This window comes from Macaca mulatta, chromosome 7, assembly GCF_049350105.2.
Source record: "Macaca mulatta isolate MMU2019108-1 chromosome 7, T2T-MMU8v2.0, whole genome shotgun sequence".
Classification (NCBI taxonomy): Eukaryota; Metazoa; Chordata; class Mammalia; order Primates; family Cercopithecidae; genus Macaca; species Macaca mulatta.
In genome coordinates this window covers 75,098,929-75,116,703 of record NC_133412.1, presented here as the reverse complement: position 1 = coordinate 75,116,703, position 17,775 = coordinate 75,098,929, and the positions used below count along the sequence as shown (strand labels likewise).

The following is a 17,775-nucleotide window of genomic DNA, read 5'->3' as shown; positions in this document are numbered from 1 at the left end:
TTCTACCTGCAGATGCTGTAATGGACTGTGTGAGTTGGCCTCCAGCCAGGAAGTGATGCTTGCCAAAGAGCACCAACTGTAGCAGAAGTGATGGGATTTGTGCTTGCCTTATGCTACCCAGGGCTGGTACTTTGGATTAACAGGCAATGGGTGGGGCCATACAGCTCCGAAAAGTGTCTGTCCTTTGTGCTCCTAAAAGTTTCTGTCTTTGGCTCGGCGCGGTGGTTCACGCCTGTAATCCCAGCACTTTGGGAGGCCAAGACGGGCGGATCGCGAGGTCGGGAGATCGAGACCACCCTGGCTAACACAGTGAAACCCCGCTCTACTGAAAATACAAAAATTAGCCCGGCGCGGTGGCGGGCGCCTGTAGTCCCAGCTACTCGGGAGGCTGAGGCAGGAGAATGGCGTGAACCCGGGAGGTGGAGCTTGCAGTGAGTGGAGATCGCACCACTGCACTTCAGCCTGGGCGACAGAGTGAGACTCCGTCTCAAAAAAAAAAAAAAGTTTCTGTCTTTTGTGTTAAGCTACCAGGGTAGGTGGTGGGCAAAGCCAGGTGGGGGCTGGGTCAGGCAGGTCCATGTTTTGACTCTTCACATGCGGTGCTAGCAGTGGCCCCTGTGGGAGTTGGGGGGCAGTTCTCTAGAGGCCTTTGGGATAATGTTCCAGAGAGGAGCATAACTGCCTCTCCTGCACAGGAGAGTTCATTCAGGGAGTGGGGAGTAACAGGCAGCGGTAAGCCCCACCCAGCTCCCGTGCACTTGGCAAGGCAGACCTCTTACCTGCAGTATTCTGCTAGCAGCAGCCAGCTAAGTTCCTGGCCATCTATGCTTAGAACTCAAAACTTCCTTGGACCATAAGCCTTCCCCTGCAGAGACAAGAACCATGGCTTTCAGGCCATGCCCCTCCCAGTCTGCCTGCACAGCTCATTTGCTCGTGGCTGCAGCACACTTCCCATTCACTCCTGGGTTCTGGCCAAGGGAGTTCTTCCCCACTTGAGGTTATATCGCAAAATTCATTTGGAAGCTTCTTTTTTTTTATTATACTTTCAGTTCTAGGGTACATGTGCACAACGTGCAGCTTTGTTACATATGCATACATGTGCCATATTGGTGTGCTGCACTCGTTAACTCGTCATTTACATTAGGTATATCTCCTAATGCTATCCCTCCGCCCTCCCCCCTCCCCACAATAGGACCTGGTGTGTGATGTTCCCCTTCCTGTGTCCAAGTGATCTCATTGTTCAATTCCCACCTATGAGTGAGAATATGTGGTATTTGGTTTTCTGTTCTTGCGATAGTTTGCTGAGAATGATGGTTTCCAGCTGCATCCGTGTCCCTACAAAGGATATGAACTCATCCTTTTTTATGGCTGCATAGTATTCCATGGTGTACATGTGCCACATTTTCTTAATCCAGTCTGTCACTGATGGACATTTGGGTTGATTCCAAGTTTTTGCTATTGTGAATAGTGCCGCAATAAACATACGTGTGCATGTGTCTTTATAGCAGCACGGGGAGCTTCTTTTAATTAACTCAGGCAATGGTTGCTGCCTGTGTAATTTGGCAGACTTTTGTGAGATCTCCTGGTGGCAGAATAAGGAATGGCTTCCCTTGGTCCATGCTGGAGACTGGGAGTGCATGCAAAGTTCTTCCTGCTGCCATTTGTGCTTTTATATTCCTCTCCACTCCGAAAATCAGTTCCAGTGTTGGGTAGGGTTAAGGCCTTTCCCTGTGGCCTGGATTACCAGGTTCCCTGGTGGGGATGTATACCCTGGAGGCAGTCTCTCCCCCTTTCACACTCTGGGGACTTACAGTTGTGTGTATTTTTTTGTTTGTTTGTTTGTTTTGATTTTTTTTTTACCTAGCTCATGCCATAGGTTGCAGCCTGCTACTTTAAAAAAATAATCTATGGGCCAGGTGTGGTGGCTCATGCCTGTAACCCCAGACTTTGGGAACCCAAGACAGGTGGATCACTTGAAGTCAGGGGTTTGAGACCAGCCTGGCCAACATGGTGAAACCCCATCTCTACTAAAAATACAAAAATTAACTGGTGATGATGCATGCCTGTAGTCCCAGCTACTCGGGAGGCTGAGGCAGGAGAACTTGCTTGAACCTGAGAGGCAGAGGTTGCAGTGAGCCGAGATTGTGCCATGCCACTCCACTCCAGCCTGGGTGACAGAGTGAGACTCCATCTGTAAAATAAAATAAAATAATCTGTGGATTTTAGTTTTCCTGTTTAGTTCCTGCATTGTTTCTTGGGAAAAAAGTCACAGTGTGAGTATCTACAGGTTATTTTGTCTTTCCAAGTGGGAGAAACATGCTAACACTGCCTCCAATTTGTCATCTTGGAGAATAAAAGCAATTCTAAAGGCTATCTAGATGTTGAAACTATCTGGTAATTTAAAATAACTATGATTAACATGTTAAAGGCTCCACTGGAAAATGTAAACAACATGTATGAATAGATGGATTTCAGTAGAGAGATAAAATATATGAAAGAATCAAATTTAATTGATAGAAATAAAAAACAAGGTAACAGAGATGAATTATGTCAATGAGCAGTTCAGGAGACTTTACATTGCTGAGGAAAGAATATATGAACCCGAAGACAGGTCGTTAAAAATTATGCAAACCAAAACACAAAGAGAAAAAAAATAAAAACCCCAGAGCACCCAAAAGCTATGGGACAATATTGAATGGTCTAACATAAGTCTAATTAGAATACCAGAAGGAGATGAGAGAAACAGTGAGGTAGAAGACATCAACTATATTACTCACCCCAGTTTTTCTTCTTGAAGCTAACCACTTATCCTAAAGTGAGTGTGTATTACTTCCATCCTGTTTTAATACTTCTTAGTATAGCTAAATGTACCACCAAATATGTGTATAGATTCAGACTTGAATGGGTTTGAAGCAATGGAATTGCTTTTGTTTTTAAATGTATATAAATGGCATCATGTATCCTTTTTTTAATTTACTTTTTAAAATTAAAAATTAACATTCATTAATTTTTACTGGGTGGTATCCCATTATATAGTTTACTTATTCCCCAAATGATAGAAAAACTGGTTTTAGTTTTTATTATTATAAACAATGCTGCAATAAACATATTTACACATGACATTGTGAACATGTGAGTTTCATAATATATTCCTCAGTGTGCAATTCTGAGTTGAGAAAAAGCAATTTTTTTTTTTTAGAAGAGTCTCAGTCTGTCACCCAGGCTGGAGAGCAGTGGTGTCATCTCCACTGCAACCTCCACCTCGCGGTTCAAGTAATTCTTCTGCCTCAGCCTCCTAAGTAGCTGGGATTATATGTGCCTGCCACCTCACCTGCGTAATTTTTGTATTTTTAGTAAAAATGAGGTCTCACCAGGTTGGCCAGGCTAATCGCAAACTCCTGACCTCAACTGATCCGTCTGCCTCTGCCTCTCAAAGTGCTAGGATTATAGGTGTGACCACCATGCCCCACAAGAAAAAGGAATTTTCAATATTACTATTGCCAAATTGTTCATTAAAGTGGTTAAACTGATTTACACCTCCACTAGCAGTGAATAATAATTTCTAATTCATGACATTTTCATAAACACTTAGTATTATCAGACTCTTAATTGCTGCTAAATTATAGGTGTAAAATTATTGTTGTTTTAATTTACATTTTCCCTGAACATTTTATTTTTTATTTATTTTTATTTTTTTGAGACAGAGTCTTGCTCTGTCACCCACGTCAGACTGCAGTGGTGCCATCTCAGCTCACTGCAACCTCCACCTCTCTGGTTCAAGCAATTCTCATGCCTCAGCCTCCCAAGAAGCTGGGATTACTGGCATCCGCCACCACGCCTGGCTAATTTCTTTTATATTTTTAGTATAGAGACAGGGTTTTGCCATGTTGGCCAGGCTGGTCTCGAACTCCTGGTCTCAAGTGATCTGCTCACCTTGACCTTCCAAAGTGCTGGGATTATAGGTATGAGCCACTGTGCCCAGCCCTGAATATCTTTTTGTATCTTTATTGGACATTTACGTTTCCGTTTATGTAAATTCCATGATCATATTATTTGCCCATTTTTAATTGCATTGTTTGTCTTTTTCCTATTATTTTGTAAGATTTCTTCATCCCAGTTGATTAGATATTCTTATCTGTGACTGGTCTTTTATTTTTGTTATGAGCTCCTTTTTTATACAGATATTAGAATTTTAATTTGTAAAATTGAACAATTGTTCTCTTTGTGTTTTTGCCGCCTTATGAAGTGCTTTTTTGCTGTAATATCATAAAATTACATTTTCCTCTATTTTCTTCCCAAAGTGCTAGAAGTGTTGTTTTTCACATTTGCAAGTTGTTACACGTGAGATAGGGTCTCATTTATCATTTTCTTCATGAAGCCAATTGTCCTGGTACTATATTTTCAATTGTGTTTTCTTTCCCCAGTGTTTTCAAATGCTACTGTTGTCTAGTTTCAAGTTGCCATTTATATGTGGGTGGGTCTATTTTTAGGCTTTTTATTCTGTTCTCTTGGCCTGTTTTTCTGTCTTGGTGCCTCTTCTATTTTCTTCACTTAACATTATTTCATAGGAATATATGAGGAAATTTAGAGGTGGCCCACAGTGTCTGGACCACTGAGAGAACAGCTATAAGAACTAGAGTGTTTATTTTTCTTCCTTTTTTTGGGCTTTATTTTTAATTGACAAATGATAATTGTACATATTTGTAGGGTATAATGTGATATGTTGATACATGTATGCATTGTGGAATGAGCAAATCAGGCTAATTTTGAGGAGTTTTGATTCCTGATGAGCTTACTGGGCATAGACTGGAGAACCAGAGACTACTCCAAAACCTTCTGGAACGCCGCTGTCATTAAGTATGATGAGCAAGCCACATGGCTGGTGCTGTGAGCGTGATGATAGGCTTTGGGGAAAATGAAAGGGGAACTTCAGCCTGTTCTCGTCCCATATTCTTTCACCTGAAAGTTTATTTGAATTATTGAAATTCTTACCATAGCTTAGATTATTAAAAATTAAACCTTCTGATGGAAGAGGCAACATACTTACGTACCAGACTAGGGAATTGTTTTAAAGAAACACAAATGTTCCCTACTTTTCTTTTTTCTCATCCGGTAATAACACGTGAAGGTGGAAGAAATCTTTGAGGTCATCTAGTATGGGTCGCCTGGATGGAATTTTAAGAAGTTTGTTTTACTGATGTACTATGTTCTTATGACAGTTGTGGAGGAAGAGCAGGAGTCATTTTAAGTCAGAAGAAAGTGATTTCACTGATACTCCCTGGCTAGCTTGACATTTGTCTTCTGAAGTTGGAGGGTCTAGGGCAGCTCTATGACTCATACCTGAAAAGTCTAAAATCAGGAGGCCGTGGTTGGAGCTGTTCCTGCCTGACAACAGAGTGACAGGTGATGGCTGTACTCTGAGCTGCACTTTCACTAATGATAGGCCAAGATGCCTGTTTTTAGAGCTGTGGAAAGGAAGATTTGATATAATATAAATTTATATTATTCATATTACATTGGACTACTCCCAAATTATGTAATTATTAGGTTATTTGAGATTTTATGCAGGAATAGGGAAGAAACTGCAGAGAAAGTTTGAAGGAGTGGGGAGAAATAATAAAGTAAGTTTTCTTTTTTCTTATATTCCTTTGGGTCCTGCTTAATGAAAACACTGGTTAAATACGAATCTTCAGGTCAGGTGCAGTGGTTCACCCCTGTGATCCCAGCACTTTGGGAGGCCAAGGCGGGTGGATAACCTGAGGCCAGGAGTTCGAGACCAGCCTGGCCAACACAGTGAAAACCCATCTCTATTAAAAATACAAAAATTAGCCAGGCATGGTGGCACGCACCTGTAATCCCAGCTACTCAGGAGGCTGAGGCAGGAGAATGGCTTGAACCTGGGAGGTGGAGGTTCCAGTGAGCAGAGATCCTGCCACTGCACCCCAGCCTAGGTGACAGAGTGAGAGAACATCTCAAAATATATATATATATGTGTATGTGTGTGTATATACATATATACACACACACACATAAAAATCTTCAGATTGGGGAATCATAACAAGTCACAACTAAGAAAAAATAAACATTTAGGTAAAATCACAAAGAGAATACATTTTATAAATTCCTGCGTGCCCCCCGCAACCCCTCCGAGAATATCATGTGGCTCTAAATTTGTGATACTCTGAGGATCCAACATCACCTATGTGATATTCTGGGCAAAAATGAATAACCCGAATCTAATAAAGAAATATCAGACAAACAAAATGAGAAACATTGTATTTAAAAATTTGGGGGAAAGGAGTATAATAAAACTGTCAGTGTAATAAAAGTCAAAAGCTACATAAATAGTCCAGATTCAGGAAGGCTTAAAATATATAACAACTAAATGCAATATCTGAGAAGAGATTGGGTTGTGTACTTGAGGTGGGGAGATCGGGGAAGAATGTGATAAAGGACATTACCAGGCCGATTGAAGAAACCAGGAGAAGAATGGAAGATTAATAAAAATGTATTGTTGTTAAATTTATTAAAGTTGATAACTGAGCTGAGGGTTATACAAGAGAGTGTCTGTACTCTTAGGAAATGCACACTGAAGTATTTAGGGGTAAAGAGCACAGTAGGCATACCATATCCTCAAGTGGTTCAGAAATAAATTTTTTTTTTTTTTTTTTGAGTTAGAGTCTTGCTCTTGTCGCCCAGGCTGGAGTGCAGTGGTGCAATCTAGGCTCACTGCAAACCTCTGCCTCCTGAGTTCAAGCGGTTCTCCTGCCTCAACCTCCTGAGTAGCTGTGATTACAGGCACCCACCACCATGCCCGGCTAATTTTTTGTGTTTTTAGTAGAGATGAGCTTTCACCATGTTGGTCAGGCTGGTCTTGAACTCCTGACCTCAAATGATCCACCTACCTCAGCCTCCCAAAGTGATGGTATTACAGTCATGAGCCACCGCACCCAGCTGCAGAACTAAAACATTCTAATATCCTAATATTTTCTTTGTAATTAATGCATGTTAAAATTTTAAGATAATTTTTATTTTTAAATTTGTGTTATTATTTATTTATTTATTTATTTAGAGACAGGATCTTGCTCTGTTGCCCAGGCTGGAGTGCAGTGGTGAGATTTTGGCTCACTGCAGCCTGTAAGGCTTAAGAGATTCTCCTGCCTCAGCCTCCTGAGTAGCTGGGACTACAGGTGTGCACCACCACGCCCAGCTAATTTTTGTATTTTTTTGTAGAGATGGGGTTTTGTCATGTTGCTCACACTGGTCTCGAACTCCTGGTCTCAAACCATCTGCCCATCTCCGCCTCCCAAAGTGCTGGGTTAGAGGCATGAGCCACCAAGTCCATTCTAAAATTTAAGATAAGAAAAAAAAAAATCTATAACTTCTTAAATGGTTAGGGGAAAATAGAGGGAATAAAGAAAACAAGATATCCTTGCTTTTCCAAAAAAGGGCTAGGAAACCAACAGCATAAGTAGAAATACACGAAACAAATAGGGAAAATACATTTTACTATATTGGCAATCACAGGGCATATAAGTATCTATAAAATAGAAAATCATGTACAAGTCAAAACAAACTAATCAGATCTATATGTATCAACACAAACAAGTCTCGGATACATTGTACTGCGTTTATAAAATAAGATGCAAAAGGATATCATAGTAAAGGACCAGTTTGTAAAATTTAAAAATGACATAAAAAATGTTATATATTGTTTATAGATACAAATATATGTAGCAAAATTATACATGGAAGAATACACACCAAGTTAATGATAGCGTTTATTTCTGAAGATGAGTGAAGGGAGGAATGGGAGAAAGAGATGAGAGTAAATTTTTTTTTTTTTTTTTTTTTTTTTGAGACAGGGTCTTACACCATTGCCCCGGCTGGAGTGCAGTGGCACAATCTCAGTTCACTGCAACCTCCACCTCCCAAGTTCAAGTGACTCTCATGCCTCAGCCTCCCAAGTAACTGGGATTACAGGTGTGTGCCACCACTCCGGGCTAAATTTTGTATTTTTTTTTTTTTTTTTTTTTTTAGTGAAGACAGGGTTTCACCATGTTGGCCAGGCTGGTCTTGAACTCCCAGCCTCAAGTGATCTGCCTGCCTCGGCCTCCCTAACTGCTGGGATTATAGGCATGAGCCACTGCACCTGGCCTATGAGAGTGATCTTAACTGTATCTGCAATTTTTTCTTTGAAAAAACAAAAAATAACAACTCTGAAACAACACATAACTAAAAGTTAATGTGTTACAGATACCACAAATGGGTGTCTGTTATATTTATTTCTGGATTTTTCTGTGCATTTAAAGTATTTAATAATTAAATATCTGTATTTTCTATTTCTTAATTACATTTTTCTAAGGACATAGAGATGATGCAGTCCTGCTCTCACAGGTGCTGGCTGAGGTGCTTATTAAAATACAGCTTCCAAAAATAGTGCCAGAACTATATTTGGGGTGGGGGCGGGTAAGGGAGCCGAGTCCTCATCTATCATAGCAGGAAGACAATGGATAATGTCTGATACTGGTTATTTGTGCGCCTAGGGTCCCTCCCAGTTTCATGCTCTACCCTGCTCTGCTAAGTCCAGTGGACTGCACTGTCCAGGCTTTCTTCCCAGCTGGCTTTCAGGTTCAGCCAGTGGGAGGCTCTGTGGGAAGATGGGAGGGTGGGATTCAAACAGAGGTCGGGGTAGCTCTTGCCAGCTCTCTTCCTGCTTTGGCATGCTATATCTGGCTGTAGCTGCATCCCAGGTACCACTCTTACTCACTGGGCTCTGATAAGTGTTTCTTTCCCTTGTCTCAATAGGCCCTGGAAGTGGGGAGGGTGGTAATAGCTTCTCAGCACTGCTAGTCTCTAGGTGTCCTACCATACCTTGTTTGTTACCTTATCCAGTCCAGAAAATCTGTGAATAGTCCCTTCATTAAAGCCTTTTCATTTTAACCATCTGGGATGACACAAGAAACACTGTGAAAAGTAAAAATTGCTTTTGTTTGTTTGTTTCAGAACCCTTTGCTGTGGATGAGAAGATTGACTAGGTGACTTGCTCCAAGTTCAAAGCCTGTTTGCATAAAACAATAATGACCTGTCTTTGTTTTGTTATTTTGAGACAGGATATTGCTCTGTCGCTCAGGTTGGAGTTCAGTGGTGCAATCATGGCTCACTGCAGCCTCAACCTCCTGGGCTCAAATGATTCTCCTGCCTCAGCCACCTGAGTAGCTGGGACCACAGGTGCATGCTACCGCATCCAGCTAGTATTTTTAAATTATTTTTGTAGAGATGGGATCTCCCTATGTTGCCCAGGCTGGTCTTGAACTCATGAGCCCAAGCAATCCTCCTGTCTTGGCCTTCCAAAGTGCTGAGGTTACAGGTGTGAACCACCACGCCTGGTAACAACTTGGTTCGAGAGCATATGGTTGACAACATCTTGATGAAAAGGGATATGACTGGCCAGGCATGGTGGTCCTGTAATCCCAGCACACTGGAAGGCCAAGGCAGGCAGGTCACGAGGTCAGAAGTTCAAGACCAATTTGGCCAACATGGTGAAACCCCATCTCTACTTAAAATTCAAAAACTAGCTGGGTGTGATGCGGTGTGGCTGTAGTCCCAGCTGCTCAGGAGGTTGAAGCAGGAGAATCGCTTGAACCCAGGAGGCGGAGGTTGCAGTGAGCTGAGATTGTGCCACTGCACTGCAGCCTGAGTGACAGAGTGAGACTCCATCTCAAAAAAAAAAAAAAGATATGGCTGATACACACAGAATGATCTACTCTCCTAAGACCTTGTGCCCAAGAATTTTGTGACTTCTTGGATGGTATCAATTGTGTTTTATGTTTTATTTATTCATTTACTTGGTAAGTTTTGATCAAGTGCTGCTCTGTACCAAGAATTGTGTCAAGAAATGGGGATACATTGCTGTGTGAGAGGAGGTCCTCATGTGCCAGGAGCTTACAGTAGACAGGGGAAGATATGCAAACTCATTATGAAGAAATATGGTAAATGCGAGGGGAATGGAAGCAGAGGGTGCTCTGGAGTACCCAGGAAGGTTATTCGGCCCAGCCTTGTACTGTCAGGGATAGTTTCCCACAAGAAAGGACATCTAACCTGGGAGTTGAAGAATAAATACTAGTTAGCCAAGTTAAGGAGGATGGGTAGATGGGAGGGAGTGAGTTTGAGTTTTAAGGCATTGTAGGTAAAGAGAAAAGCAATTTGGGTAAATCCAGGAGGGGATAAAAATCATATGGGAAACTGAAAGTCAGTCTCTTGAGTTGATTGCCGGAGGACAGGGTGAGATAAGTTAGAAGAAAAACAGGGATCAGATCACAAAAAGCCTTGTAAGTAAGATTAAGGGTAGTGGTATTATTATGAGGTCAATACAAAGCCATTAGATCTTTTGAGTAGGTGGTGCACACTGTAATTGCATTTGCATTTTTAAAAGATTACCTTGTCTATACTGTGAGAATAAATTGGAGGTGGATAAGAGCAGAGGCAGCTCCCTTAGGAAGTTGTTGCGCTGGCCCAGGCCAGAGATGATGAGTTGGACTTGAGGCTGGGGCTGGAGAGAAGTGGCCAGAGAAGAACATATGGCTAAAGCAGGCAACCTGAAAACATTCAGGAAATCATTGTTATTAGAGGACAACCCGGCAAAATGCAAACTGTTCTGTCCTTATTTGATCTCAGATGGACTGTGAACTCCGGGGGGGACAGGGACTGTTTTGTATTCATCCCCATTTCCAGTACTACGGAAGTACTCAGGAAATGAATATTCTTCCTAAGTGAGTCTCAGTGACGTGGTGTCTGGGTAGAGTGATAACCCTCATGCCTTTGCTGAGCCACCTTTATTAGGGAATTTCAGTAGCGGTTGTGAAGTCAATGCGTAGAGCTACTGGGGCAGGGACATTAAGGTGCAGAGGCTTTACCCAGTTCACACTGAAATGCCCATGCTGGTTTTTCCTGACTGAGTTCTCTTCTGCCATCTGCTGGGACAGCCTTTCATAGCACATCAAAGCAAGATCACCAGCGAAGACAAGTCTGAAAGCTTTGTGGGAGCCGCGGTGGACAATGACTTGGATAAGTTTACAACTTAGTTGGAGATGCAAGTATCACATCCAAACCACTGTCCATTTGAGGCTAATCTTCAATATTTATTTCCCAAAGACAAAATGAGTTCATGTCCTTTATAAGGATGAGTTCATGTCCTTTGCAGGTTCATGGATGAAGCTGGAAACCATCATTCTCAGCACACTAACACGGGAACAGAAAACCAGACACTGCCTGTTCTCACTCAAAAGCGGGAGTTAAACAATGAGAACACATGGACACAGGGAGGGGAACATCACACACTGGGGCATGTTGTGGGGTAGGGGGCAAGGGGACGGAGAGCATTAGGACAAATACTTAATGCATACGGGGCTTAAAACCCAGACAACAGGTTGATAGGTACAGCAAACCACCATAGCACATGTATACCTATGTAACAAACATGCAGGTTCTGCACATGTATCCCAGAACTTAGAAGACAAAAAGTCTTTTTTTTTTTTTTTTTTTTGAGATAAAGTCTTGCTTTGTTACCCAGACTCCAGGCTGGGGTGCAGTGGCATGAACATGGCTCAGTGTAGCCTAGCCTCTTCCTGGGTTCGAGAAATCCTCCCACCTCAGCCCCACAAAGTGCTGAGATTACAGGCATGAGCCGCCATGCCAGCCCAAGCAGACTATCTTAAATGTCTGTGTTCTCCTTTGAGTTTTTGCAACAACCTTACGATAGCCATATACTATAACATTTTTCAAACAAGGAAACAGAAACACAGACATTTAAATGAAAAGCCAATTTTGAACAATAAGTAGCCCAAGCCAGGACTGAAACTTCCTTGACTCCTGGTTCCACACTTTTCTCACAATGTCTCAATGTCTCCAACACACCAAGGGGGAGTTCCAACAAGTCGAGACAGGCTGCTGATCTGCAGCAGGGACGGGGCAGGCCTAATGTGAAGGCTGACAAGGCTAGCGGCTCCCTGATGTTCAGCACAGAGATGCAGGATGTTGGCATGGGGTGGGGTGGGGGAGAGCAACAGAAACGATTCTCCACATTCTATGTTCCCCCAAGATATGTCAAGGTGAACTTTCCAAAGGAAATTTTTTTTTAAGTATATGAAAACCAATAGAACTTGAACTTTTGGTGGATGGATGTTGTCAAATAAAATAGACCCTGCTATTTTTGTTAATGTATGTGGTTAAGACTAAGAAACTATTGTGCCATCCTTTTCTCTCTCTTTTTTTTTTTTGGAGACAGGGTCTTACTCTGTTGCCCAGGCTGGCATGCAGTAGTGAGATCACAGCTCGCTGCAGCCTTGAAAATCTGGGCTTAAGCAATCCTCCCATCTCAACCTCCCAAGTAGCTGGGACTACAGACATAGGCCACCACATCCGGCTAATTACTTTTTATTTTTGTAGAGACAAAGTCTTGCTATCTTGCCCAAGGAATCCTCCTGTCTCACCCTCCCAAAGCACAGGGATTACAGGTGAGAGCCACTGCACCTAGTCAACTTTTCTCATTTAAACTTAAGTTATTCTTATATGAATGCCCAAATACATTCTTAGTGTTAAAAAATCCAAACATTCAGGTAATGCTAATCACTTCTTTTACTACAGGTTTCAAGCCTTTCCCCAAAGACAGCCACAGTCAGGGGTACGCTTCCAGATCTTCTTCTAGGAAAAATGAGTGACCGTTGCAGGAAGTCAGGGACCCCAAATGGAGGGACCGGCTGGAACCACAGCAGAGGATCATAAATTGTGAAGATTTCATTTTAATATGGACATTTATCAGTTCCCAAATAATACTTTTATAATTTCTTATGCCTGTCTTCCTTTAATCTGTTAATCATGTTATCTTTGTAAGCTGAGGATGTACGTCACCTCAGGACCACTGTGATAGTTGTGTTAACTGTACAAATTGATTGTAAAACATGTGTGTTTGAACAATATGAAATCAGTGCACCCTTGAATAAGAACAGAATAACAGTGATTTTTAGGGAACAAGAGAAGACAGCCATAAGGTCTGACTACCTGCGGGGTTGGGCAAAAAGAGCCATATTTTTCTTCTTGCAAAGAGCCTATAAATGGATGTGCAAGTAGGGAAGATATTGCTAAATTCTTTTTCTAGCAAGGAATATTAATATTAATACCCTGGGAAAGGAATGCATTCTGGGGGGAGGTCTATACACGACCACTCCGGTAGTGTCTGTCTTATGCAGTTGAGATAAGGACTGAGATACGCCCTGGTCTCCTGCAGTACCCTCAGGTTTATTAGGGTGGGGAAAAACTCTGCCCTGGTAAATTTGTGGTCAGACTGGTTCTCTGCTCTTGAACCCTGTTTTCTGTTGTTTAAGATGTTTATCAAGACAATACGTGCACTGCTGAACATAGACCCTTATCAGTAGTTCTGCTTTTGCCCTTTGCCTTGTGATCTTTGTTGGACCCTTATCAGTAGTTCCCCTTTTTGTCCTTTGAAGCATGTGATCTACTCCCTGTTCTTACAGCCCCTCCCTTTTGGAATCCTTAACAAACGACTCGCTGGTTTGAGGCTCGGGGGGCATCACGGTCCTACCAATATGTGATGTCACCTCCGGTGGCCCAGCTGTAAAAAAAAAATTCCTCTCTTTTTACTCTTTCTCTTTATTTCTCAGCCAGCTGACATGTATGGAAAATAGAAAGAACCTATGTTGAAATATTGGGAGTGGGTTCTCCCAATGTCTGGCATGCCTGCGTGGTTTTCTTTTTCCTGAGTGCATGTGGGAACCTGATTCCCTTTGGTAGGTGCATCAGGCTGGTTCACAGAAATGCTTGTTCGGCTCCCTGATGATTGGTGAGTCATCTGTGTATTGTCCCCGGTAACTATGGGTCACATGGAGTCTAAACATTATACTTATCTCTGCTATATTAAACTCTCGTTAAAACAGGGAGGAGTTCGAGCGCCCATGGAAAATATGGTCACCCTATTCAGGGCAGTGGAGGAACACTGTCTTTAGTTTCCTGAAAAGAGAACATTAGATGTGGAACTATGGGATCGTGTTCGTGCAAAATTCTGGGAACTGGTCCCAACAGGGAATTATGTTCCCATCACTGTTTGAGGTGATTGGGCCTTGGTACGTGCCATCCTAATGACATACCAATCCCGTGACCCCCTGCAGTTACCACAGTTTTCTGAATCTGGTGACCCTCTACCTCTTCCTCAGCTTTCCTCTCCCGCTCCGCCTTGGTTATCTGCTCAGCCTCTCCCTTCGCCTACTCCTCCCCAACCTGATGATGTTGAGGATTCAATATTTAACTCCAGTGACTTTGGCTTAATGTCACCCTCTGATGATCTTATTTCTTTTCACAAAGAGCTGGTATTTGTAGTACTCACAGTCCCGACTTGGACAGCCCGGGACAATATCTATGCTAACTCTTCCCTCTCCAAACCTTTGCAGTCTTTGCCTTTGGAGCCATCTAATGGCTCTGGGACCAAACTACAATTTACCTGTAATTCTGCAGGCCCTCCCCCATCCACCGCAGCCCCTCACCCTCCTGTCATTTCAGTCCCTGAACTGGTCACTTTGCCATCCACCCAAACTGCTTCTCTGTACCCTTCTTCATGCATGGATGCCCCTGCCACTCTGGTTGCACAGGATTGGGACAATAATCACCAGCATGCTTCTGCCTCTTCTGCTCCCCCAATGCCCCTTTCTCACACTCTCATACCGGTCTGACCTCCTCAACCTCAGTTTCCCTTATCTACGCATACTTTTCCTGTCACTTCTGTGCCAACTCCATCTCATGTGCCTGTTTTTGAAACTTCTGTGCAACGCTTATTACACCACAACAAAGAAACAAGTGGATTAGAGGCGTAGGCTTATCCAGTGATGCTGGAACCTCCCAATGCTGAAGGGGTACAAATGCATCAATATGCGCCACTCAGTCTTACCTTTTTAAAAGAATTCAAGGATGCTTGTACTAAGTATGGTCCTACTTCTCCATGTGTTAAAATGGTATTACAGACTCTTCGTACTGAGGTCATTTTGCCTCCTTTAGACTGGGACCTTTTGTCAAAAGCTGTTCTAACTCCATCTCAGCATTTACAGTTCCATACCTGGTGGTCAGAGGAGGCCCGTCTGCAGGCTCAGCTAAATCAGGCTGATGGCATTCCAATTACTCAGGCTCAGCTCACAGACTCTGATAATTTCTCTGATACTACCACCCAATTAGGCTTTGATGCTCTCACCATGGAACAAGTAACAAAGGTATGTATGAGAGCTTAGGATAAATTACACGTCCCAGGCCAAGCTCCTGTTTCTTTTACTACTGTTAAACAGGGTCACAATGAATTATATCCTGATTTTTTGGCTACATTACTAGATGCTGTTGAAAAAATCTGTCTCTGATGAGTGCATTCAAGGTATTCTCCTTTGTATATTAGCTTTTGAGAATGCGAACCATGAGTGTAAAATAGCCATGTGTTCCATCCAATGACAAAATTTACCTCAATTACATTTAGCATTGTTTACTTTAAACTTTCTAAGTGTTCCTAAAGACAATACTCTGACTGCAACTGACCGCCATTATACAGGCAAAAAATTCTCCCTAAATGAAGACAAGACATTGTTATGGAAAAACTCCCAAACCAATACCTAGGAACCTGGAAAAATTATAACATGGGGAAGAGGGTATGCTTGTGTTTCACCAGGAGATCATCAATACCCTGTCTGGGTGCCCACTAGGAGACTTAAACTTCGTGTGAATACTGACAATGAAAACCACAGGGAAGAGATGTCCACATCAGAGACCACCCTCATATGTGGTGAGATCTGTGCCAACTCCTCAGAAACTGGCACACCAAATCAAAATGGGTCTGGTTCAATCCTCACTAATGGCAGTGGAGACCCCTCTAACTAATCCCACTTCTCCTAATTCCCTTTCTTTTTCTCCTTATGAACCTAAAAATCTCACCATTTCTATTAGCCTGAAAATAACATCCTCCTGTTCTTCTCTTCCTTCCTCCTTCAGCATTGGATCTTGCTTACTATAGGTTTTATTTAATAATTCTCCTCCTTATACTTTATGTCTCACCAGTTTCCCCCAAACTGATTTACCTGCTACACAAATTATTCTTATTGGGCTTATGTGCCTTTTCCTCCACTTATTCGACCTCTCACCTGGATGGATGCTTCTGTGAAAATCTATACTAACGATGGTGTGTGGATGTCTGGAGCTACAGATGACCTTTGCCCCACTCAACCAGGAGAAGAAGGCACTGCATTTAATGTTACTATGGGTTATAAATACCTTCCTCTGTGCCTTGGACATGCACCTGGTGGTATCCATCTAGAAACTCAACTCTGGGCTGCTTATCTTCCGGAGAGATTAGCCACAGGAGAATGGGGACATTTGGTCTCTGGCCTCTCCCTTTCTCCTTTAAGACAAATAAAAAGGGGAGTAATAGGAGATACCCCATACTTTCAATATAAACCTGTAGGAAAACCATGTCCTAAAAATTTTGAGGGCCCATCTAAAACTTTAATTTGGGAAGATTGTGTTAACTCACATGCAGTAGTATTAAAAAATGACTCATATGGTTTAGTAATAGACTGGGCACCAAAGGGCTATTTAAAAAACAATTGCGGCCGGGCGCGGTGGCTCAAGCCTGTAATCCCAGCACTTTGGGAGGCCGAGGCGGGCGGATCACGAGGTCAGGAGATCGAGACCATCCTGGCTAACACGGTGAAACCCCGTCTCTACTAAAAATACAAAAAACTAGCCGGGCGTGGTGGCGGGCGCCTGTAGTCCCAGCTACTCGGGAGGCTGAGGCAGGAGAATGGCGTAAACCCGGGAGGCGGAGCTTGCAGTGAGCTGAGATCCGGCCACTGCACTCCAGCCTGGGTGACAGAGCAAGACTCCGTCTCAAAAAAAAAAAAAAAAAAAAAAAAAAAAAAAAAAAAAAACAATTGCTCCTCTAGTGGAAGGGAATGCCTGGAGGCTACTTATTTTATTTCTTATTGGGAGGACGAGGATCATCATCCTACTTTGCATAGGTGGTTCAGCTTGTTCTTTCCCTTAAAATGGGAAGATAAGGACATTACCCCCTGAAGCCTCGTGTGATATTCTCCATTCTGTGCCCAGAACACTCAGAACTTTGGAAATTGGCTATTATCATGTCCGGACTGCAAGTATGGGAAGGGGAAACTTTTCTGTCTGTTGTCCCCACTACCGCTCCTCACATTCGTGATTCTGAATCCCATGATAAATCCCCTTTGAACCCTTTTCCTCTTTTTGATGCCAAGCCCCCATTGTGGGACTCTAGTTTGCATTATGATAATTCTTCTCCACCCAGGTATCCCTCTCTAGCCCTTCAGCATCCCCGGGCACCTCGGATTGCTTCTTTATGGCAGAGAACGTCGGGCGTTGCCACTGCCACTCTTCTCCCTCAGTATCAACATTGATTCAAACATTCTGCTTTGTTTACCACCAACCTGACTATTCCTATACAGAGTTGTGCTAAGCCTCCTTACATGCCGTTAGTGGGAAATATCAAAATTTGGACTAACAATCAAACTGTCCAATGCATTAATTGTCATTTATACACTTGTGTTAACTCCCGTTTTGACTCCAGGAAAAGTATAACGTTGGTTCGAGCTGGAGAAGGAATCTGGATACCGGTAACTTTACCCAGACCTTGGGAATCTTCCCCCTCAATGCATTTAATTTAATGAAGTGTTACAATGAATTCTCAAAAGATCTAAGAGATTT

At 42.6% G+C, this 17,775-nt stretch overlaps 1 long non-coding RNA gene across 1 annotated transcript in view; it reads left to right on the top strand.

The window, feature by feature from the left end:
- Positions 1 to 13,750, top strand: part of LOC114679485 (uncharacterized) — a 37,309-nt gene extending 23,559 nt beyond the window's left edge. Inside the window, exon 5 of the long non-coding RNA XR_003731423.2 lies at positions 12,821 to 13,750. This is a non-coding gene — a long non-coding RNA (uncharacterized LOC114679485). The remainder of the gene's footprint in view (positions 1 to 12,820) is intronic.
- Positions 13,751 to 17,775: the final 4,025 nt, after the last annotated feature.